This window comes from Cyanistes caeruleus, chromosome 7 (genome assembly GCF_971803275.1).
Source record: "Cyanistes caeruleus chromosome 7, bCyaCae1.hap1.1, whole genome shotgun sequence".
Taxonomy (NCBI): Eukaryota; Metazoa; Chordata; class Aves; order Passeriformes; family Paridae; genus Cyanistes; species Cyanistes caeruleus.
Genome location: NC_141707.1, coordinates 8,453,724 through 8,478,576, shown reverse-complemented (window position 1 = coordinate 8,478,576; position 24,853 = coordinate 8,453,724). Strand labels below are relative to the sequence as shown.

Genomic DNA, 24,853 nt, shown 5'->3' with positions numbered 1-24,853 from the left:
GACAACTCATGGCCAAAACAGCTGATTCTTCACAGCAGCTATTCTCTCTAGGCATCAGAATGTGTCCACTGATTGTAGGTTGCTTTTTTTTCCTCCTCTGGCTAATTTGTGGGTGATAAATGTTTTTACCAAGATCGAGCTGCTGGCTGTTTTTATAACTTGTGCCAAGGTTAAATGTCTTCTGCCTGGTTAAGACTGACTTTTATGAGGTAGGATGTGAAAAGTGAATGAGCCTGGGAGAAAAACAAGAACAATACCAGCTTCTGGTTTGTGTTTCAGTACCATCTTGGGGATCTGCTATGGAAATGCTTAGACTAAAAAATGTCTTTATCTCTAAAGACTGAAAACATCTTTCAGAAGCTCTTATAAAGTGTTTGAGATAAAGTGCACCTTTCATTTGTGGCTAATATCAGACTATTATTAAGATTTACTGCTTTCACAAGGATCTCTTCATTCCAGTGCATTACTGTGCTTGGGCTCTCTGCCAGTTCTGAGCCCTGCACAGTATCCTGTAGCAAATGAATATGGCATGGGAACATATGAACATGGTGTTTGTGTGACCATCACTCTAACAGCAGCATTTCACTGACCTCTGAAATTTTGGCTGTGATCAGACATAATTAGTCAGTATAATTTCTCTGGTGCTGAGAGCTTCACATGCACTGCAAAAAACCCATAAACTCCATGTGAGTGATCATATGTACCTACAAAAGTCCCCTGATGATGTCCAAGACCCAGCAGTGGGTATATAAATGGAGACATGAAGACAATTAGGTTATGAACAAATGTTGCACTATTGCAGCTGTAGAGCTGCTGGGATGTCAGGTGTGTTTCTGGTCCTTGTAGGCACCTTTGGATTCTGTCACACAGGACTCTGTTCTGGTCTGTTCTGCTGCCAGGGTGACTTGGTGGCAGTGAGGTAGTTTGGTACAATTGTGATATGGGCTGTGAAGGCTGTCTGCATTCCACCCAACCTTTGAGGTCATGTAGGTGCCAACACAGATTATGTTGCAGCAGCACTGCTCTGGTTTTCTGTGGGTTTTTTTTCTCTTTTTGTTTTTCTTTTAGTTTTGGAGGTGTATGCTGCATGTATGAGGAGAAGGGCAGACAAACATCAGTGTTAGTAATTTTTGGGAATTGAGAGTTGAAACAATTTGTACTAGTACATTTTGAGGCATTCCATGAAATAACACCTAAACTGAAATCAAGCTTCATAAAGAGTAATGTGCTGGGAAGACCATTTTAAGGTGTAAACAGTGGCTGAAAAACAGGGCATTTGCAGTACACAATGTGCTTCTCACCATGGCCTTGTGGTGGAATGGTGGTGTGGCATTCTGCTGCCACCTCTGTGCATTTTATCTTTTCCAGCATCTGTTGTTCCTTTGAAATATTTTAATTGTGTTCTTCAGAAGTATCATTTTGATGATTCAGCAATAGGTGGAAGTAAGATGCTGTAATATATTGTGGCTGCCTGAATGGCTGAGTGGCTGTGCTGATGGGAAAATGATAGAAGGATCAAGAAATGACTACTAAATAGAATATCCCAGCTGTCCCAAGCAATGAGACTATAGCGTATGATAGAGGCAAAAACCCCATGTGTTGCAGAAAACCACAGAACATAAAGGAAGTAGCACTTAAATGTATAAAATATAAGATAAATACACTTCTAAGAGATGTCTTATCTTTCCTTATATTGCTTCTCATTTGAGAATGGAAAGGCAAACTGTGATCAGGTTTTTCCAGCTCTTGAGTGAGTTGAGGAATATCTGATTCTTTCTGCTGCATTGTGTGGGTGGAGTGCCCTGTTTTGTCCTCACCTATTGCCAACCTGATAGAGATGCCACAAAAAAAAGAGGTTGAGGAGACATTATGACCATCTCTGCCACCATTGTACTGCATGGGGATCTTTTCCTTTATATTATGCTACTGTATAATATACTGAAAATTCTCATAGGAAAAAAGAATCCCAACCAAAGTACCGACATCCTTTATAGTTTCAAAACATTCCTTTGGGATAGAGGGCATGAGAGTTGTCAAACATCACTTTATGGTGAATTCAGTGGCCTCAAAACAAAGTGAAAAGAACAGAAGGAGTGAACAAAACGCCTTTCCCCAGAAGGCTGCTGTTTGCATAGGAAACTGAACATAGAATCTCCTTTTACAACTGTGATATGTTTAAGAAAAGAAAAGGAGGGATTTCCATTAGGGAAACTTGAGATCTATGGAATAATTGCCAGGAATGGAATATAAACCAGAAAACAAAGACCTACATCTGATCCACACAAAAAGAGGTAATATTTTTATGACAGCTGCCAAGGCAGCTCCATTAATGAGCCTTCTTCTTTACAGCAGGAAAATACTGAGATATTTGATTTTCTTTTTCCCTTGGTCTCTGCAAAAGGTGTATACTGTGCACTTTTTCACAAGGATACTTGCAAGCACAGATGTTTTTAAATAATAATAAATAGAATGATGCCTTTCTTGCTGGAAAACAATACTGAAGGTTATGTTATTGTCAAACAGAACATAATATGAAAATTCTTTATTTCCACTTGTAACATGCAGTTTGAGTGATCAACTTTAGTTATTCTGACTATTTTTCCTTAGCTCTTGTCTAAATGTTTAATGCCGAGTATAGTTTGTCTTTTGGAAATTGCATATAGAATTTATCTCTAAATTCTATATTATCTCTTCCTCCCTTTATAAAGCATAATTCATGTGTGTATGCTTTCCTGCATGGGGTCTGTGTGTCTGGGTAGGATCTCACACTTAACACATGAAGGGAGGAAGTGGGAAAAATCCTAACACTTGGACAGAAGAGCCTATATTTATTTGCTCTGTTTAGTTTTCAAACAATTTGGCACCCTGAAGGTTCTTGACTGCATTTTCTAGAGAGTGTCTACCTCAATTGATCTTTACCAAAAGTGTTCAGCTCCCCAAAGCCACTGCATGTATCACTGATGTTACTCAAGAAGACTGGTGAAAGAATGATAGTAGGAATTGATTTGTCTGCTGAGAGATTGCAAAAGGCTGCCCAGTAAATTGGGAATGGTGAAAGGGAGGGAAAGTGTAAAATATAAAGCTAGTACAGTGCAGCTAGAAACTGAAAATTGGATGATGTGACTTACCAGTAAGAAGAATGATTTCTTTTCTGAAGAACTGCAAGCTCACTGTATATAGCAGAGAAGAATTAGCTCCAAATATAGAAGGGGGCAGTGAAACTGCAGAGTCATTAAGTCATATTTTCTGCAGATTCTTCCATGATTTCTGGGCTCTATTCAGCAGAGTGAGCTGCTGAGCAGCAGAACTGTGCCCCTGGTGCAAATGTCCAGTGTCCAGATAATCAGCAGGAGATTAGGAGATTCAGCCCTTGTAGTGTGATGTGTATGTACCTAACTGTGGGGACTGGTTTAGCACCCAGGAGGTGATTTATGCTTGCAGTGTGCTCTTGCAGCTTGTTGGCTTACCATACCTCTGTGAACCACATGCAGGTAATTCTGCCTGTAGTTTGACATCGATGCTTCTGAGGAAATTGCAGACACTAGGCTTGGCATAGAAGGGATTTGGCATCTGAAGTCCTTTTCTTCTTGTGCTGTCCTCTGCATTTCTTTGTTAATGATCTTACTGGTGCTTTTTGGAACCTGTAATTAGAGTGGGCTCTTTGATTGATGGGAACCAGCATTAAAGGATTAATGAGTAGAACTGAATATTTTGTGATCCTTGAAGTGTCAACATCAGCATGCATCGGCACATTGCTGATTAGCTTGATTTAGTTGTTGGCAGCCAGCACAAGGCTTTTCCCTGAGATAGTGTGTGCTTCAGCCACTGCAGAGGGACTCAATGTCAGAATTACTATGCTATAAGATCAAAAAAAAAAATAGATATCTGTGGCTTCATGCCTTTCCATTGACACAGCAGAAGGCTCAAATCAGTGGTGCTCTTGCTTTTATCTCAGAGTTGGAAGTGGTAATTCTTATTCAGTGGCAGTCTTGTAGAAGCTTGTAGAAGCCAGTGTTCAGAAAATAATTGTAGAACCTACTATAATCAAATAGGATGTTTAATTTTTAATATATTTGCTCTTTGGATGTTTGTGTCCTGGTTAACTTTCCTTTTCCACCTGCTTTCCATTCTTATCTATTAAAAAAAAAATAGTTTACATAGTTTCTGTGTGTGTATATGTATATGGATGTATACATGCAAACACCCCTATCCATCCATCCATGCACACCCAAATACTGAGGACCAGAACTTGTGCAGCTTATAAACAGTCTGCTCCTGTTCATGTGGATCCTGAATATAATGACTTCAAGTGGCCTCTGCCTGTGTGGTTATTGCATGCTCTGTCGCACACCTTCCTCCTTTTAAACCAACACATTGTCTAGAATTTTGACAAGTGTATTCTAATTTATTTAATGCTGCAGCTGTACTTGCCTGCTCACAAGTGCTTTCCTTGTATCTTTGAAAAAAAAAATAAAAAATAGGCTGTCAAAGAGATTATTCCAGAACCTAAAATGTTAGTGGAAATGTTACATGGGATCCCTTCAGCCCTGTGCTTGGTATGTCTTGATTTTACAAGTGGTTGTGTGGTAAGACCCACTGAGGTTAGCAGGGCTGTTTAAGTGGTGGAGGGACTACTTTCAGGAATCACTTAATCTTGCTGTGTCAGAGCCCAGTTTACATTTTTACTCATAGAATAGTTGCCACAGTGGCCAGCTTAGGGCTGTTGGAGCAGTTTTCTGAGTATCTGCTTTCAGTGACCAGTCCCAATTAAATCAAATTCCCAATTTTGAAAGCTCCTCGAGTCTTTGAAAATACCTATTTTGAAAAAAAAGCTTAAGATGAATTGTATATGTAGCATTTTGAAATGTACCTAGACAAGCTCTTTACTCAACACCTATAATTACAGTGTTCCAATCCTGAATAGAGGGTTTCAAAAGAAGATAACATTCAAAGCTACTCATTATTTGTGTTACTGAGTGTCAGCCCTTTTAATAGAAGAAAACATGCGTCCTTCCTTCACCAAAATACAATAGAGATAATGTCACTTCCCAAGGAAGGATTTGTTAGAGCTAGAGTGATGCTTGTACCTACTAACTAAAAGTTAATAAATCTGTAAATATGGTGTTTCTAAGCTAGATTTGAATGAGTTTGCCATTGTTACTTGTAATGGAGGTCTCCCTGGTATGGCACACAGAAAGCCCTACTAAGTGGCTTTGCCTTCCCCTTTTAACCTTTTGAGTGGTAGTGTTGTTAATGTGCTGTTTCTGTGATGCCCCTCTCTTTCATATATGGTCTAGGGGGCCACAAGGACTTTGTATTTCTATATTTTATATAAATAAAATATAAAGTATTTACTTAAGGAGTTTTAAAACGAATTCTAAGTTCTGCACACTTCCACATGTGTTTCTAGTATGGCTGTAGAAATAGATGGAGTGCTGGTCAGCCCTTGCAGCTCAGACAGTGCCTCTTTTGTCATATTGCAGCACAAAATGTTACACAGATTCTTAATGCACTGGACTCAGTCACATCAGATGATGTATCACAGACCAAAAAAGGCTGTTAAAGAAACCTTTTAACATTGCTGAGTCAAATGGCTCATTTCAGGAAACACTAGAAAAAGGGGTGTTTGTGCAGTCTTTGTGGCAGCCTTCTGCCTACATATTACAAAGCAGTCTTTAATTACGGGATCATATTATTACTTGTTTCTGTAGAACTCCTGCCTCATTAAGCACATGTTCCTCCATTTGGGAACAGCCACTCAGGGCTTTTGCTTTTCTCCTGTATTTTCAGAACACATCTTAATTCTTTCTGCTTTCTGCAAACTGTGTAAGACTGCCCTGAAAATACTGACTTTTCTATATCAGTCATATTATCTTGCATTTAGGAATTCATATTTCTGAGCTCTGCAGTGAATGGATGGGCACTTCCACTGTAGAGGTGGAAAAAATGATTTGAAGTATGAGTAACTTTACATTTAGGTGTACAGTGGAAGCTGCTTGGGGTCACTGTGGAGTTGTAGCACTGTGCTCTGGTACTGAGTGAGAGTTTGGGCATGTAGAAGTGGGTTGGTTACCAGAACCTGGCTGGGGGCTGGGAATGAAACAGTTGGCTAAACTGTGCAGCAGGAAACTGGAATTTAAACTGCTCAGAAAAGTTAATTATTTAAATTTTTCTTTTCTGGGATGGAAGAATCCTTTTGCTTTATTCAAGATTCATATATCACCCCATGTGAGTATTAAAAGCCCAGGTTACCACAAATTGAATTGATATGTTATCGAATTAAAATAAGATTCTGCAAAGTAATCCTTCATGTATGTGACACTCCAGAACTCTCATTTATTTCTGATATGAATGCCTTAAATTGAACTTGATTTTTAGAAGTGAGTGTCACTCTTCTCTGTATTATTGAAGCTTTGCATTTTATTCTTTGATTTGCTGTTTGTTGAAAGGAAGCTGCCTATGGTGGTATTGAAAGAGGATTTTTTTAACTATTAAACCTTAACTAGTGCTGTTCCTAGACTTTTCAAAGTTGTGTAGCTGCCATGGACCTGTTTGATGAGAACTCTTAGCATCATCTGAGGCTGCAATGGATGTCCTCTGACTTGAGGTCTGTAAATGCTTCCAAAGATTTTATAGGGAGCTTGCAATAAACAATTTAATTTCTCTGTGCCTCATTAACCCTTCTGCACTGGGATCCTTTGCTGTATGGTACTAGAATTGGGAAGATTATAGGCTAGGAGGTATTTGGACATTAAAACAGTAGGAGCCTGTAAAGGAGAAGGGAGACTGTTCATTTAGTACTTCCTCTTGAAAAGTTGTAATTGGCAGGGCTGAGTGTGGTTATGTGGTTGGAAAGTGGTAGTCAGTGGTGAAGCTCCAATTTGACTTTATGGGCTCAGGACCACATCTGAGAATAACAGAAGAAATGCTCGAGGATTTTCTAGGAACATGTAAATTCTCAGGAAAAGAAAGCAAAGATATTTCTCAAGCATATTTTCATTACTGCAGAGAAAAGAATAACTCACTTTGTGATTTCCTGACACAAGTGTCCAGCATCCTTAACTCCTGTGAACTGGTAGCATTTCTTGGAATTTTGATAGAGCTATGCTGATCTGTCCTAGCTAGGAGTCAGGTCTTTGAGTATGAAATCTGATGAAGGAAACAAAAAGTTTCAGGCAACTCTTGTCCTCACAAAAAGCTTCTGACCATGTTAACTCTTATAGTGTTGATGCCAATAAATGGAAAAATTTTAAGACCAGATAATAAAAGGATATGGTCTAATGTTACTTGCAAATAGATAAATTGAATAAACTCCTGGAAATCAGAATTGCTATGAGGGAGACATTGCATGTGAATGAGAATGGGGAACAATTAAAAATTGCAGGCTCATAGCAACAGAAGTATCTTGTCATGAGAATAAAGGAATTACTTGAATAGGAAAAACGGTAACAACACTGATCTCTCTTGAAAGTCAGTTTTTGGCTGTTACATATTTTATTGCACTGTTGGTACCCTTGCAGTGTTTTGAGTTGCACCCTTGAAAATGTGTTCAAACAGTAAAAAAATGGGTAACAGGATCATCTAGAAAACCAAACAGAAGCTCTGAGGGTCTTTCACTGGAGAAGTACTGGCAGTGCTCAGTGTATTTTTTGTGTGAATTCCTGTCCCTGAAACAGGCAGACTAAAATCAGACTAAAATTGAAAGGCTATGTGCTCCTGGAAAACTAGGCTCTCAGACTTCCATTGGAAATGTTGAATGTGTATCTGCTCCTTTTTTGTACAACAGGGAAGGTGCCCTACAGATCTGTTACATTACTGCTGCTTCAGCTCTGAGCCACAGATCATTTCTCACCTGTAAACAATTTCAAATATTCTGGGGGTTTTAGAACACATTAAACTTTGCATTTCACTAGAAGTGGTAAGAGAGGCTACCAAAAAGTACCATAGCAGATGAGGAATTGTCTTAGGTTAGTTTAACTGAGCACTGAAATTTCTATCTTTTTAAGGAAATGGAAGATTATTATGTTCTTCCTTCACATGGACTGCAGTGAGCAGGCTGCTGAACCAGTGGGCTTCAAATGTGAACCTCAGTGCAAAATGTCATTTAGCTGAGTGTACCTTCAGGGCCAAGGCTGTGCAGCCACAGCTCCTGCAGCTCAGCTTCATCACATGCAGGCAGGTGAAGAGCCAAAATCTTGGACTGTCCTTTATCTTCAGTGAGCAGATCAAAGAATAGTAAATGTACAGGGCTGGAAGAAATTGCAAGAGATAAAATGCAGATCTTGGTTGTGGCAGCAGGTTTCCTGAGGTGTTTCCATCCTGTTGATGTGGTTCTTTTCAGCTGTCCAGTGAAGGCAACTGACAGCTTCAGAGGGTTCCTAATTTAGTTAGTTACCCTAAATTGCCTTTGCAAGCCTTTCAGACATGTTGAACAACTGCTAGCATTATACTTTGTAGGATTATCTCCTGGGCTAAGGCATGCCTGCGTGTCAAACAACAGTAAGAGGTTGATGGCTCTGACAGGAGAGCTCTGGAGAACCTGTTAGGAACCACCTCTTTAGTGGCAGCTGAATATTCAATTGTGCACTTGGCTATTTCTGTGGGGTGTGACTTGCCTCCACCTAAGAGCCAGCACAGCAGAGAGGAATGTGGGCTTGCACTGTGGCCCTGGCTGAGCAGTGTTGTGTACCTGGGCTCAGCCTGTTGGTTCATCAAGTATGATGTTGGTGGATGAAGCTCTATGTGGCAACATTTCCTTTTTGCTGCCTCTGCAGCAAAACCACTTTGGATCAATGGGTTCCATGGTACTGATTTTAAATGATTTTGAATGTGATTAAATACTCATAAACTCTTTCAGCTCAGTGTTTTTTTTTCTGGCTACTCACACAAAGCATTGCAAGGAGGTGAGGCTCAGGCTCACTAACCCTGACCCTAACCCTGACCCTGACCCTAAACCCTAACACTAACTCTAACCCTAACCCCAACCCTAACCCTAAATCTAACCCTTATCCTAAATCTAACCCTAACCATAACCCTAACCATAACATAAATCCTAACCCTAACCATAACCCTAACCATAACCCTAACCCCAACCCTAACCCTAAATCTAACCCTTATCCTAAATCTAACCCTAACCATAACCCTAACCATAACATAAATCCTAACCCTAACCATAACCCTAACCATAACCCCAACTCCCTGAGCACACATTCAACTGTGCCCCCCTGCCCCAAAGAATATAGGTTATGTGCTGCCCTTTTCCAGTAGAAGTAGATTTGCCCATCTGTCTGTCAGATTTTTATAACTAATTCAGAGTTTGTTTTGGGAGTCTGAGTTAGGTTGACTGGTCTCCAATTCCTTGTGTGGTTATCATCTTCTTTCCTTTTTATGGTGGTTGGTGGTTCTGTGCTTGCTTTTAGGCAGTGCTTTAGGTCTTCTCTCATTTCCTGTGAGTTCACAGTGTCAGTGGTTTAATCTATTAGTGTGTGGTTTCAGTCTGTTGGTTGGGATGTTTTTAATGATAAAAAAAATAGGATTTAATTTGCTTAAGTTGACTTTCCTACATTAATTCCTTCTTTAAACATATTTCTCTGGTCAGCACTGTAGTCAGTTGATATCCCAACTTTGTTTTACCATAAAGTAGTTTTTCTCTGTATTTTTATTTCACCTCTAGTACTTTTCTGCATTTTTTTTGCCTTCTATAAAGCCTTACTGACCTGTGTGGAGTTGCTTAAAATCCGTCTTTTTTCTTTGAGATTCACTGTCCTTAATCTGCTCTATTTGTTTCTTCCTTATAGTTGAATAGTTGGCATTATCATTTTGTGATCACCATTACCCAATCCATCTTCCATCTTCAGATTTCCAAACAGTTTCTCCCTTTTAGCCAAACCAGCTCCAACTTCTGATGTGAATCATCCCCAGGGTATTGGAAAATATGTCCAGTTATGCCAATTAATTTTTTGGATAAGCTCAGCTATCATTATATATCATTACATATATATCGTGCTCATCTCTTGGGGCAGGTGTATACTGAAACATGAAAAATACTGGACAGCTTTATTTTCCTACTGGATGTTATTGGAAAGCAGTTAGTGAAAGACTTTGGTAACCAGAGCTGTCAGTGTGACTCCTTGCAGGAATAAAAGCTGACAGCATTAGCAAATGCCACCGTAGTTACAAGAAAGGAGTGGATAGTTTTGTTCAGTGTAGACTTTAAAGACAGCTCCTGATTTTATCATCCAGCAAGTATTCAGAAGTCAAAATGCCAACACTTCACAGTGCTAATCTTGTTTTCTCTGAGTCAAGCAGTTTGCCTGGCATTTTATTAGTAGTCTTTTCCAGAATATATCCCCTGTTCACCACAGGCTGCATGAGTCAGGGCTGTCATTTGGAAAATCTTGATGTTTTTAAAGTGGAGTTAACTGAGAGTAACCATAGCAGGAGTGTAAAGAGGTGTCTGGTTGGTGTTTTGTGGCCATTTTAGCAGCAAGTCTGTTTCCCTTTTATTATGACCACAGATAGTAGGATGAGTCTGGAGTCTCTAAGGAGCAAATAACTGTGGACCAAGCTGTTAAAATACTCAAAATTCTGCTTGCTTGAGGGGTGAGGGTTGTGTGCTTGTCCATCATTGCTCATCAGAAGCCTGAGAAAAGGGATCTTGCTGGAACCACTCCTCCTTTTCTTCATATTTGGATATGAACTGGCAGCTCCTCAAAGACTGGAGGGTGCTGAATGAGGTTTTGCTCAAGAGGGGAATATTATTGTATGAGTTGTTACATGGTTGTGTTTTGCTGACCATTGCTAACAGTGTCTGGGCCAGTAGTGTCTTCCTAAAGAATGCTCAATCTTTGGTGCATGACTCTGCACATGGGGGTAGTGCCTTAGACAAATGTCATTTAGTAGACCTAAGCGGCTTACAGCTGATTTTCTTCTCAGACATACGGAATTAACCAAAGATAGTAAGATCCATGCCTGGCCAGTATATTGTAAGAACTGACTTTTCATTTGCTGGTGTTGAGAGGAAAGAAGAAATAGTTGAGCTTGAATTTGCTTCTTCATTTCTTCTGGTTGCACCTCCATCTTCATCCTCAGTGACATTTATGTCACATTTACTCACCCTTACCACAGCAGTGTGCTGTAGAGACTTAAGTTTTTTCTGCTTTTGGAAAGTTGCCCCTTGCTTAAAAGGAGGGAGGGATGGGGTCCTTGCTTTCTGTGCATGATTCAGTCGCTGCTTCCTGTTAACTTTGGTGAGACATTGAATCTGTCCTTCTCTACCTTTCTGTCTAAGTAAATGTTTTCTTCTCTAGCTTTGGTAAAGTCAGAGATGAGCCTCCCATTGCTTTCAGTGATAACCCCTATGCTTATGGCTACAGGGAAGCATAGCAAAGTTCACTAAAAGTACAAGGTGCTTTTATTCCTGCTGACATTTATCTTCTCTCCATATTTCCTTTGTGAAGCAATGAGTATCTTAAATAGCTTTGTCCAGCCGTGAGTTTTGTTACCTGTATTTTGGCAGGAGTTAGCTCTGCAGGTAGGATTCATGCTGATTGAAGATGATAGGCTGGAAAATGGTCCATTTCTTGGCTGTTGACTTGAAGCTGGGTGGGGAAGTCTGTACTTCTTCCTTCTCAGGCAATTCTCAGGCAATTGTAAATGCCAGCAATTTGCAGTTTATAGGTGCTTCTCCCTTGCCTAGCCATTCCCAAGATTTCCAAAGCATTAATTAGTTCTTGTTAATACCACTGTGATGATATTATACCCATTGTAAGATATGTTTAGTAACTCAAGCACAAAGCAAAAATGCCCAAGGCCCTGCAGTAAAACAGCTGTAGTACCAGAGAATTCTCTGACTTCTCAACAGCACTTCCCTGTTGCAGATTTTCTTTGGTAGTTGATACCACGTTACCTGATACTGAATTAATAGGTCCTGTCAGTCTGGTCTGCAGTTTGTAAGCACATCATTTGTTACTCTGCAGTGTAACTGTGGGATTCCTGGCAACAAGGAAGCTTTTGGCAGGTTAGGTTGTATTATCTACATTGTTTGTTTGCTGACTTCTTGTACTTAGGACTGTTGCTGTAAGTGTCTTTTCTAATTTTTGGCAAATCATCCCCAGTTAATCTAGATACATGAAAGGTCTTCTGCCTTCAGATCATCTTCTTTCTGTAAAGAAGGAAGGGATTTAATTGTTTCTAAGAAACTGATCCTAACAGACACCATAGCATAGCCTGTGCTTCAAAGGAATCAGCTTTTCCATGGATATGGACATTATACAAAAACAGGCATTCTGAAGGGTTCTAGTCACTGGAAAAGAGCATTTGGTGTAACTTTACACATGTTACTAAAAGCAGAGAAGGAAAACATGTGACTAGCATGTCACAATTCATGAGTCTTTAATTCATATAATAAAATTTAAGCTTTCCCCTTTAACCTCTGCCACTAACTGACAGTTTTTGTTTTGTTTCAGATTGTGGAAACCTGAAATAAAATATCCTGCCACTGACGAGGTGACAACAACACCATAAGGTGAGTCTACTGTTTTTGTTTGTCTCATATCAGTAATTCCAGGGGTCTGGAAATGCTGTTCATCTTGACTTTTCTGGGATGGATTGCCTAATCTCTGGGGCTTGTTCAAACAAACCCAAATAGTTTGACAGGACTCCTCCTATGCCTGCATGTACATGAGTTATGTACTGTAATGGTGTTTCAAACGAAGAAAATATGTACATTTTCTGTGCTGCACAATGGAGGTGTTTATGGCACAGAGCTGGAAACAAGTGAAAATAAAAACACATTGGGGTTTTTGCCAAGTTTTTTGTGTAGACATCTTTTCTGTAGGAAATGTCCTCCTGTCATTGTGAGCTATCCAAAAGCTGCTGCTGCTGAGTACAAGCACTGTAAGTTGAATCTGTGACGTGGCATTTTTTTCCTTTTCACACTTCAAATTTAGAGTTCACAGCTAGCAAAAAAATATTCCCTGCAATATGTGCTGATTACTTGTGTGTTAGTCACCACATGCTCACCTTGTCTGAGGATTCGTTGTTCTGCTCTGTTGAAATGTTTTATTGAGGTTGTTTATGGGATATGCAAATTTGGAACAGATGCAAAGAGATGCTGATCCCAGGCTTTCCCTCTTGCACCCCTGGTATTATCTATCCAGAGGGGAGTTTGTGTAATGGGTGCAGACAGCTTTTAGTTATTTGAACTACTCAAGTGAAAAACAGCACAAAGAGAGCTGGTAAGCACCATTTTCACTTTATCCATTGATAACTGGAAGAAGAATTACTTGGTCATTCCTCTTCCAAGAAAAGTTAAGTTTTCAAGCACCAGGTTTATCTGGTTATAATGCACAGTCATGATGAAGTTGGATTTTGTTCTTGGATTTGGTTTTTATCTTTTCTGTAGTTGGTTCTTGTCTGTCTTCTTTATAGGGTAGAGAATGAAGTGAAAACTGGGACATGTGTAGCCTGTATCTGTGTGCTGGGGGCAGTTTCTGGTCACAACCTTGCTGCTCTTACTGTAGCTTCACATTTCTCTCTTGGAGGTCATAGCTTCTTCCTTTGTGTGAAGGTGTGAGTCTTTCTGGAGTATGTGTCCACAGCCAGAGAGTGAGTGGTGGTATTTCAGTGCAGAGAACCAATCTCTCTGCTGGGTATTTCAGACTGTGTTTCTTGTCACCAGCTTTGAAATACTGCATTATAACTGTGATAGGCTGCAGTGCAGATGTACCAATTGTATTTCTCAAGATGTTTTAAAAAATTGCCACAGTCATGTAAGCCTCCCCTCTTGCAGTGAGAGAATCAGATGAGATGTGAGAATTTATCAGCAAGGCTCCTGTTGTCATTGTTCTTGAGTGGAAGCTGCCAGAGACCCTGCTCATGGTATTAATCCTTATCCAGTGAGGTCTAGCTTCGATTTTAGTGAGGTTTCTTTTATCTGCTCCTTGTCAGCCTCTGCATGTCATTGAACTTGAATCATTTGGCAAAAAGTTAAATGGTCAGGAAGAGACAGGTCTTTCAAAGCTGTAGTAAGGCCAAATGCTTTAATAGGAAGAAGTGATTGAGGATCTGAGCTAAAAGTGCAGACCGAGCTGTTTGGTGGGTGCCCTTTGCAAAGAGCAGCAAGGAAGTTGAGGAGAGTTCATTCTGCATTTCACTTCACTGGTGCTGGTCTTTGTGGCAGGGTTTGAATGCCAAAGATCTCTTCTTACCAAAGATATATCACAGCAGATGTGTGTAACCAGGAAATTCAGAGTAGGCTGGTGAACTTCATCTGGAAGGGACAGGTAAACTCCTGTCTGCTCACAGGCAGAGTTGAGTAGTAATCCAATTCTTCCAGTGCCTACAATATTGATACTTTCACCTGCATTTGAGCTGCTCACAGTTTATCAATAGAAGCTGTGTTCCTGCATAAATGGTGAGCAAAATACCTTCTTGTAATTAAATAATCCATTGTCTAAATCTCATTTTATTAAGCTGAACACAGTAGAGACTAGAGGAGCGGTCTTGCACCAAGGCTGTTTAAACACATAAAACTTTTTCAATTTTATTAGGTTTTGTTCTTTTTCTGTCTTCTCCATGTGAATCTAAGGCACATGCAGATCATGGATGTTCTCTTTTTTTGCCTTGATAGTCTTCCTTATAACCCTCTCTTAGGCTTGTACACAACCCATATAATGGCACAGAGAAGCTCTTCACCTATTTATGGGTCTCACTCTGTTGCATCACTTTCTGAACTGCCCCAGCACCTTCTTTGCTCATCAGACAGCAGTGTATCTTGCACAAAGGAATGAAAGCAAGACTGCTTGTCTCTGCAAGTTCAGGCATGAATTGAACATAAATATTACCTAATTTTTCATGCTTTAAGAGCAACAAAACCCCAATCCTCAAAAGAAAATATTAAATGTAAGTAGAACTGTTGTATTTTACTGAGAACCTGGGTTAAAAAAAAAAAAAGGCAATGAAAAGATGGTTTTATTTCTTATCAGAATATTTCACAGGAACAACCTAAGTGTTTGTAATGGTACCAAAGCCTGGATTTATTCAAGGTGAATTTCTCTGTGGTGTGAACAAAAAACAGAAGAGAATTTTTTCAAAAGCCTGAAGATCTGCATTGCCTAGCCTAGCATTAGGCCCTTGTATGTCATTACTGCTTGCAAGCAGTGTGCTTACCCTGCTCACCTCCTGCAGAGAGCAGAGACTGTAGAAGAGCATCTCAGGAAGCTGGGACGGTCTCAGCCATTTTCTCTCCTTCCATCAAATCTAGAAGAAGAATCTAGAATATGTAAAATGAAAGAAATGAGTGAGCTGTTGTTCTTAGAAGCCCTATAAACAGACAGAGCTAGCTGAACATTTGCCTTTATGTTGTTTTTAAAAGATACAAGAACTGGCATCACCACTTACACTGTGGAGTCTTTTGTACTTCTGTCTTTAAATTGCTGCTGTTCTGGGCTGTTTCTCTTGTACAAGTGATCTGCTGTAGCCCAGCAAATAAAAAATTGTAATAAGGCACCTGATCTCTTGGGGAAATCTAAGTTTCATTCTACCAGGGTATACTGGTTCTCTAGTTTCCAGTGTAAGTTTATGCACCTCAAATTGTTTTGCAGAGCTGCTTACCTGTACACACCATTACCATTCCTCCTACTCTGCTGCTAGGATCAGGAAGTGTAAAGGGATTCAGCAGTTCAAATTGCTGCCAAAGCAGAGGCTCCTGAGGAAAGCAATGTCACATGTGGTACAGAGGAGTGAGAGCAGTCAACATGGTCAAACAGCAGGACCTTGGGCCCTACTTCTTTCTGTGTGACAGATTTTCTGTATGATATTCTCCTTGTGCTAAGATGTAAAAAAAGAAAAGAGAAAGCCAGACCTATCTGTTGAAGGCATTTGACATTACATCCAACATCCTTTGGAGAGATTCTCTTTGAGAGAGAATTGTGTGAGGTAGAAGCTATTTAGACTTAGCCTTCACTATTTACACTGACATTGTAAACAACTTGAGCTTGCCCCAAAAAGACCTACCAGCATCCCAGTTTATTGGAATTGCTCCTTGTCTTGTTGTTCCAAGTTCTCCTCCTGTAACAAGGAGCCTTGTATGTAACAAGGAGGGGTATGGGGCAGAGGGAGAGAGTTTCTCCATGTAGAGTTCTCCCCTGGTGTTTGCCCCAAGCAGCGCTTTGCTGGGATGTGCAGGGTGCTGCCTTGCACTCTCAGTGGGCAGTCCTGTTAGCCCTGGCCAGTGGGAGGGCTGTGGCCCAGCCACTATGCTGCTGAGTTAGAAAAACACATGAAAAACTGCTGCATCCAGCAGTTCAGGATGGAGGCCATCAAACTGTGACATCAACCAGCCCTGGCTTGTGGCCTTGAAGAACTGTGTGATGCTCCCTGTGGTCATGGAAAAGCAGGAAAGGTGTTGGTGTGATGTCTTCTTCCCCAGAAGCTTGTGGGTAGGATGGGGACTAGGGGAGCCCTAAGTCCTCTATCAGGAAGGCAAATAACTGGGAGTTGCTGAATGAAGGTGGTGGCTGTAGAAGTTTTGCAGACAAACCAGTTGGTACCCACATGACTCTGAACCAGGTGTGCTGGTAGCATGAAATCTCACATTTCTCACTGGCATGGCTCTACCCAAGTTATCACAAATATTTTGCTATTGCACAGCAGCAGAACTTGGTTTAGTTCTCTTTCAGGTGCATCTGGGCATTTGGGTTGCAAGTCCAAACTCCACTTGCCCAAATAATCTGAAGCCTGAGATTGTGAATGAACAGAAATAGGTGTTCTTTTCACTTTACTTTTTATTCTTGGAGACTGTGTATGATGTATAAAGATGCAGTTTTCTGAGTAATAACAAATGCCTGGGTTACCATTCTACCAAACACCATGTCTGAAACCCAGAGGCTATTGTATTTATTGAGGGAGTGTCTGAGGAAGCTGTTCTTGATGCCAGCAGCTTCTGAGTGCTAGTTAGTTAACCAAGTAAATGTTTGTGGGTTGTATTTTAATGGCTAATTCCATTGCCAGCAGTGTCTTCAGAAAATAAAAAAAAAAGAAAAATGGAAGGAACAAGTGGCACACAACTTATTTTTTCAAAGGAAAAATATTGTAGAAATGCAAGTGTCTGCTTCTACTTAATGCTTAGTCTTCAGATGCTCTGAGATGCCATTCATTTATGTGGAATAAATTGCTATACCAGTTGGTAGGCCCTTACAATGCTTTTTAACCTTATTTTATTCAGTGGGACAAAACCCCATTCCTTACTACCTCCAGCATACCATACCAGAAGGCTGGAAGGCAATAGAATAAATAGTTTTGATTAGATCCTTCTCCAGAACAGAAAGTAGGGGTTTTACTTTTGACTTGAATGGGAGTGGGAGCCAGACCTTTTTTGTGATGTGCAGCAGTGACATCTTCTGAGACAGTCTTGAAGAAATGTTATGCCCTTTAATTCTAACCTGAAAGGTTTAAATTCAGCAAGACAAGTCTCTTTGGAGATAGAAAACATCTTTTATGAGATTATTTGATACAGCAGGAAAAATGGGTAAGTTTGCAGGTGAATGGTGAAGACCTGGATAAAGGTTTCTGTTCCTGAAAGGTTTTTTGGTGTGTGTTTTTACTCCCTGCCCCCTTCCAGGTGTAGGAGATAGTATCTTTATCTACAAGATTTGCTTCACTTACAACCTTTGAAAAGAGTGGCTGTAATGCCTTAACATTTTCAGTGTCTTTTATTATTGGTGGGGAGAGAGCATTGCAGTGTGTGTAGGACTCAGAGGTAGAAGCTCTTCTGTTGCTTAGAGCCCCAACTCATATCCTGTTCATAGATTTTTATCTCCATTTCTTATAGCTTCACAGGTTTCTGGACACATTACCACTTAAGAATTGATATGTCAAAAATCTTTCTTCCATAAAATCACTCATCATTTTTTTTTTCCTACCTGTACCTGTAATAACAGAACTAGGGTTAAAGCTATTCAAATATGATAGGGCTGTATGAAGTGTCTCACTGAAGCTCTGCCAAAAGGAAATGTCAGATTTTCTGGTGTGGCTAGGTCTGTAAGAGAAAAGTGTTGACATCTTGAGGAAAAAGAAATTGCAGTCATAGGAAGAATCAGTTATTTTTCTTCCAGTTCTTAAATGCTGCAGGCACAAACATGACTCATCATCTAAAGGTAATACAGTTTTTGCTTTTGAGTTGCTTCTCACCTTGGAAGCTTATGATACTAATGGGAAGACATTCACCAAATTCTTGATTTTTCAGGCTTTGAAAGGTAGAATTCACTTCATTTGTGTGAGAAATCTATCAAGACAGGAGTTACTGACTTTAAAACTTTCATGTGAAACCCAACTGGTTTTGCTTAGAGCTGATTTTCCTTTTTATTATTGTAGTATATGTATATATATGTGAAAATATAGATAAATAAATAATACATAGTATATAATTAGGTTATTTTGTTCTATGAATGAAGCACATTATACTTTTAAGAATACACAGATCATACAACCTGTATTACATCTCTGGGTATTTTTGAGTAGCTGAAATAACTTTGTTAGGTTTATGATTCCTAGGCTGCTAAGACTAGTGTCTGAAATCCTGATAAAATCAAGTCAACTGTATACTTCTAGGGGACTGGATAATGTTTTGATTCTGATCAAAAAAGAGAAAAATAATGTTCTTTAGACATCCATGTCTCTGTTGTCCATATTTACCCACTGCTGGCACACGGGGCTGCTTTGCTGTGTTTCTCCATCACATAGGTTTGTATCCAAATGCTGTAAAACGTGGCGCTTTACATTGCCAGACATTGATATAAATGCACTTTTCTCACACATCATTGTTGTGGTTGCTTTGAGCTGAGCTTCCAAAGAACCATCATCTGCATATGAGTCAATGGGAATGGTATGACTGAAAACATGAAAACATCAATCCTTAGTTTTTAAGTGCATTCCTAGGAGACATTTAGTTATGGTATGAAACTGTAGGCAAGAATTCAAATGATTCATGTGCTTTTGACAGAGCTGTCTCACTCAGACTGCTCTTTCTAAATATTTGAATCAGAATCTCAGAGATAAGGGAAATTCAATGCATCACAATGGTGCTGCATTTGAAATCCAGAGCTTTGTAAACTTCTGCTAATTACTTTTTCCCTTGAGGTACCTGTTGAACTAAATAATGATCTTTCTATAGAAAAGATGATGGAAATACATGTAACAGGGTTAGGAGCCAGGTGGGTGGTGAGGCTCTGTGTGGTTGAGTGTTTACATTTGAGAAAGGCTTTTGGACCTGGTTTGGAAAAACACCAGTCCGGGAATAGTGCCTGCACAAAAATCCTTGATGGGAGGTGAATGTAAAGGTTCAGGAGTCACAAATGAGTTTGAATTCATCCAAGACTGTGGGTAGAGGGGAAGCCCCTGTTCTCCAGCAGTGCACAGGGTACAGCTCTGTGTCTTTGCTTGCCTTGTGATGAGGAAGCCAAGTTTAGAAGCCAGAAAAATGCCATGTTACTCTTTTGTGCAGGTATTTTGTTCCAGAGTTGGGACAGTGAAGAAGGAGAATTCTTGGAGCTCCAGTCCTGAAATACAAAGTATCTCCATTAGGAGACTCCATTAGTGTTTCCAGTTTGTGTCTGAGGAAATGAGGAGTGTTAAGATATTAATGTTATCTGCAGGCAATAAGTAGGCAAGTCTGTGACCCAGCTGGGATAAGATTCCAATCTCCTCAGCCTCATGCAGCGCTTTGTTGTTTCTTCCACCAAAGCGGCTTTTTCTGCTGTACATCTTAATTAGCAGCTTAGCCCGATCTAACAACTGAGAAATAGCTCTGTAGTGCAAACAATAACTGTATGGGCAGATCCTGGTATAAATTGTATTTTGTTTCTAATTAGAGCAGGGGTGCATGCCACTTTACAATGTGCTCAGAAGGAGACAACGTGGACTCCAACCCATCAAGCAGGAAACTATTGCTTTGGATGAAAATCTGATTCTTTTTTCAGACAAACTGAAAGGCAAGTTTCATATTGCTAGCTCAGCTCCATGGGCCATGGGAGCTGAGCTAGAAAGCCTGGACTTTTAAATACAATTCTGTCTGATTCTGCCAGTGTTTTGTATTGACAATTATGCATTTTCATAAGCAAGAGCTGAAGCCAAAGATTGCTGTACTCAAGCTCTTCATGTCACAGTGCAATTGTGCATGTTGTATTTGTGCTAGAAGGCTTGAAGCAACAGGGCCAGATGCTTTTTTATCTCTGAAATTGCTTAGATCCATTGATTTCAATAGAGTTGCACCCACATGCAGTTATGTCCTGCAAAACCAGGCACCTGAGTCTCAGAAAAACACCATGAAGATACCGAACAACATCTGTAGCATAGCAACAGGAAAGCCTTTATGCTTTTCTCATTTACAACTGGTCTTGGACCCTGGCAGCAACAGGGAGAATGTGGTGGAGGGTTTGCTTTCTCTTTGGTCAGACTGGTCAAATTGTTTGGGAATGTAATGCTGACTAAGTTTACAACAGCCAGATATGGTAGTGGTACAAGGACTTGGCTTTGAGGAGCCTCATCTTTGGTTCAGTTGTGTTCATCTGTTACCATGTGAGATGGAAGAAGCAATTCTTACAAAAGTACTGTAGCGCAAGAATTTGGCTTTTTTGTTTCTGCTCATCATGGACAATTCCATCCCTTTGTTTAAAATGGTTTCCTGGTGTCTCAGTGAATAGACAAAAGTGATTCTGTTTTCCTAAGTGCAGTACCATGGAGAGCACCTTACATGGAAAGGGAATTTCAGAACAAAATCTAGAGCTGAGTTTGAAGTGTTTGGTCTGTTCCTACAGCACTTCTAATAATAAACTAAGAATAGAATAATTAGCAGTTCAGAGAAATGTTGTAATCTATTCATGCCTGTGGGAAAATATTGTTTTCACTGCGTTCTTTGGGGCAACTGCAATAATTTGAAGGAAAAGAGGTTAGGAAAGTTCTGCTGCATGTCAGCTGAAGCAGTTCTGTGTTTTCTTGGCTACTGTACTGATGCAAAACCCTCCATTCAGGAAGATGATAAAATCAAATGTGCAAACAGAAGCAGCTTGCCAGTCATCCTACCCAGTTCTGTGCTAGGACTTGGTGGATGAGCTCAGAGTGTCTGGGTGCTTGTGTTACTCCTGGCTGGAGTCAGAGCAGTCAGAAGAGAAACAGGAGATGCCCAGACCCAGCTCCCTGCTGATGGGAGGACCCCACTCCAGGACCCTGAGAGTCGAACTGTTCTGTATCCTGTGGTTGCAATGAAGGCAGCAGGAGTAAAGATGGGTGGGCCTTGCAGCCTGTTTGCTGAGGCAAGAAGGTTCATATTCAGCTGAGCCATACCTGGAGAGGCTTCTGAGTTGGAGGAGAGATGTGGTTTTCATGGAGATTGTGCCATTTAGACCCTGCAGATTACCTGGACTAACAGTGGCAGGTAATTTCTTTTAAAGTAGGGTCTGATATTTTTTATCTAGAAGTCAGGAGCAGGATGTTGGTTTCCCTAATGCTGACTTCACCCATCCTTCCTCCATGAGTCCTCATGGCTGTGGCAAGACCTGACTGGCACAAGAGGGTTGCTCTTGTGTATGGAACCATTTCCTGTATTTCTCATTGAGAAGATGGGTTTTGAAGATGCAAGCACTCCTCTTTGGGAGCAGTATTCACAGGATGGATCATGGATGCTGGCCACTGATGTAGTTGATGCAGTCTTTTTTAAACTGTAGTCTCTTTAGGCAGCTAAGGAATGAAGCTGAAGCTGAAGGTTGCCCAGGTCTCTTCAAGGTTACAGAGTATATTTGCAGGAGAAGCAATCTGCACCTCATCTTTAGAATTCGTGTCAATCCAGAAGAGGGAAGGCAAGCCTTAAACTTTATTGTGGTTATGAATCATGTGTCTGGGCATAACAACTGTGATTTGTGGTTTCAGGGCATTTTTAAAGTGCATGATTTTGTGGATAAAACTTACTCTTGCAAGGGGGGGAAATAAAAGAGAAGGACATTTAGATTAAGTGGTATGACTGAGAAGTTTTAAAAGAAGCAGTGGAGTTTTTTTCTATATTAAACAAAAAGTTTAGGGTCTTTGAGCAGGAAAGCCTAAGATTAACTTTACAGGTCTGGAAATATTGCTGGCCTGTCCACAAATCCTGTGGTTTCCCTCTTGCACAGAGTCCCTTGTAGCTGTAGCAGGGGATGGCATTTTTCAGAACCTTCTATCAGTGGGCAACATGACCCAGCCCTGCAGCCAGGTCAGTGCAGGCTGAACCCTTGCTGAGAGGTTAAGGGGGTGCTCAGTGTGTTCTTCTCAATCAGTGCAGAGTAGACACTGCCCTGCCTCTATTGGGCTGTCTGCCTTCATCAGGAAGCAGTATTTGCTCCCTAATTAGCTATATACAGCAGCTGGAAGTTGGAATTGAGGTATAAGTTCAGTAATGGCATATGAGAATCAGAAAGATATAGAGGAATGAGGTGAAAGTGTGAGTTTTACATTTGCAGGTGCAGACATTTCAAAGGGGGATGTTAAGTCCACAGTGTTTTTCATATCAACTTTCACAAGGGCAGCAGATTTCAGAAGGCTGTTATCCACCCTGTGAGTCTGAAAATGGACTCTTTGGAGCAGGGGATAAAAATGATGCTGTGTTAATGAAAGAGTCCGGGACCTGGTCTGTTTGCATTGCTCTGGGTCTGTTTTCCAGGCAGATTGAACTAAATATTTTAGCTGTGAAATCCTGAGAAACAGCCTGTAAAATGTCAGTGCTTGCATTTCTAGAAAGGCTGTTTTCTTCAGCTCTGATTGATTTCCTCTGCAAGAATGCTACTTAGTTTTGAAGGCTTATGTGAGTTCAGTGTGTCTTAATACATATGCCAGTAGACTCTTTGCATGGGAGCTGTCACATTCATCACTTTGACTTAAAGCTGTCTTTAATTCTCCTGTTTAAATCTTTCCCTCTTCTGGAGATGTTTTCTGTTTTCCCCTTGATTAACAAGTATTGCTGCAGACCCTCTTTTCCACCAGTGAGCAGTGGAGCGAGGTGCATTGGTGAGTTGTTGGGAAATGGGCACTGCTCTTGCCCCCATACACATCTTGTGTTTCAGAGGCACACAGCCTATGTATTTTATGGGGCACTGTATCTCTCCACAGAGCCCCTGTGATTGTGTGCCTTCTCTTGGTTTTGTGTAATGTGGTTGTGCTGCATTGTGTTAGGTCATGCCTTTAAACCACAGAATTTCTGAGTGTTGATTGCAAATGGAAAAGGAAAGACTGCTTGGATTATCAGCAGGAGAACAGTAGAAGACATGACCTTTCTTCTGCTCCTCAGGGTAAAGCAGAGATCCATGTAGTGTTCTGCTTTGAAACAAATTGGTAAATAGCAGGGATATTTTGATCTATAACAGGTTAGCTGCTGAGGTCTTTGTAGGCTTTCTAGGTGTTGAAGGAGATGGAGTGGAAAAGACATTTCTTAGACACAAGAACTTGGAGAGAAAAATGCTGTAGAGATGTAGGAATAGCTTATTCAGGCAGGAATAACAAAATCTGGGAAAGTTAGGCCAAATGAAGCGGTGCAGATGAAAATATTGCCTGAGCGCAGAGAACAGACTGTGACTATTTACCATGATGAGGTTAGATCAGGGATGGTGTGAGCTGCAGGGAGTGCAGCAGCTAGGAAATAAAAATGGCCAAAAGGTCAGTGCTCAGAGCCAGGTAAATGAGCCATGCCATAGGACAGGGCAAGGGCAGTGCCAGAGCTCCCTGGAGATGTGATTCCAGAGGTGACGTATTCTGGTGGTGTCCTTGACAAGGAAAACAGGGCTGACAATGACTGGCTGTGCCTTGTGTGGTCACACACAATTCATGGGAATTTGGTTTGATGAAGTTAGTACACCATGGTCTGCACATAAATGATGCCTTGAGAGGATACCTAGAGCAGAGGCTAGACAATGTTAAAGGAATAAAGTAGGTATTCATTAAAAAGGCCTTGAAAGAATACACCTTGGGCAGTACAAGAGCCTGGCTGAGGCTACACCCACCATGGTCACATTTTCACACTTTTTAAAGTTTTGGTCCATTTACATATTGGGGTTAATTGTCCAAATACAGCTTCAGGTTTTGAAGTCCCATCCTCCCAGTTTGCTCTCCTCAGTTCCCTGTTTATACTTTTTGGGCTTGAAGCTGTAACGGTGTCCTTGGTTCTTGGGCTGTTAAAGGATTGTTTTGTCTAACTAAACCATGAGGAGAACTTGCTAACACTTCGTATGAAGTTCAGAGTTGTATGCTAATGCAGTACAAAATCTGGAACATATGAGAGCTAAAACATAAAGAGTTGGTGAAAAACTTCAGGCTTCTGTCATGAGCATCTTTTTTTACAGTTTTCATACTTTGCAGTACTCTGTAGCTGTGTGTGATACAGGAGACAACTTGTCTCCCCAGGTGAGGGGGAGTCTAGTTTTGTGGGGTTCTGGAGGAGCCCCTGACCTGCCTCTTGATAAGCAGGGTGTAAAATTGTTTTGAAGACTCTTCAGTGGAGAGAGGCACTACGTTCACCCCCACATTTTGTAAGAGCATGTCTTCATGTAGTCTGGGCAGCATTGGTTTCAGGTATTAAAAGCTACAGGTGAATAAAGGGAGGTACAGTGTCTTAAACATCTTGAACTTTGTCTTCTAGTAAACATATCTTCCAGATCCCCTAGTTTTTGACTTTTACATAATTCTGAGAGTGAGCACCAGAAGGTGGCAACGCTGCCAAATACCTCTGCATTCAGGTAGGGAGTCCAACCAACTCACCTACACTTCCTAGACAAGATGTTTTATGTGTTACATGTTTAAATTTGCACTTTCATATAACTTCTTCCCCAGACCA

General features: G+C 40.6%; 1 protein-coding gene across 40 annotated transcripts in view; it reads left to right on the top strand.

The window, feature by feature from the left end:
• The window catches only part of MAP2 (microtubule associated protein 2), a 221,696-nt gene that overhangs the window by 32,254 nt on the left and 164,589 nt on the right, over positions 1-24,853 (top strand). For all 40 annotated transcript variants that reach the window (XM_086896042.1, XM_086896038.1, XM_086896041.1 and 37 more), the window contains exon 2: positions 12,468-12,526. The gene's annotated coding sequence lies outside the window, so the exon portion shown is untranslated. The remainder of the gene's footprint in view (positions 1-12,467; positions 12,527-24,853) is intronic.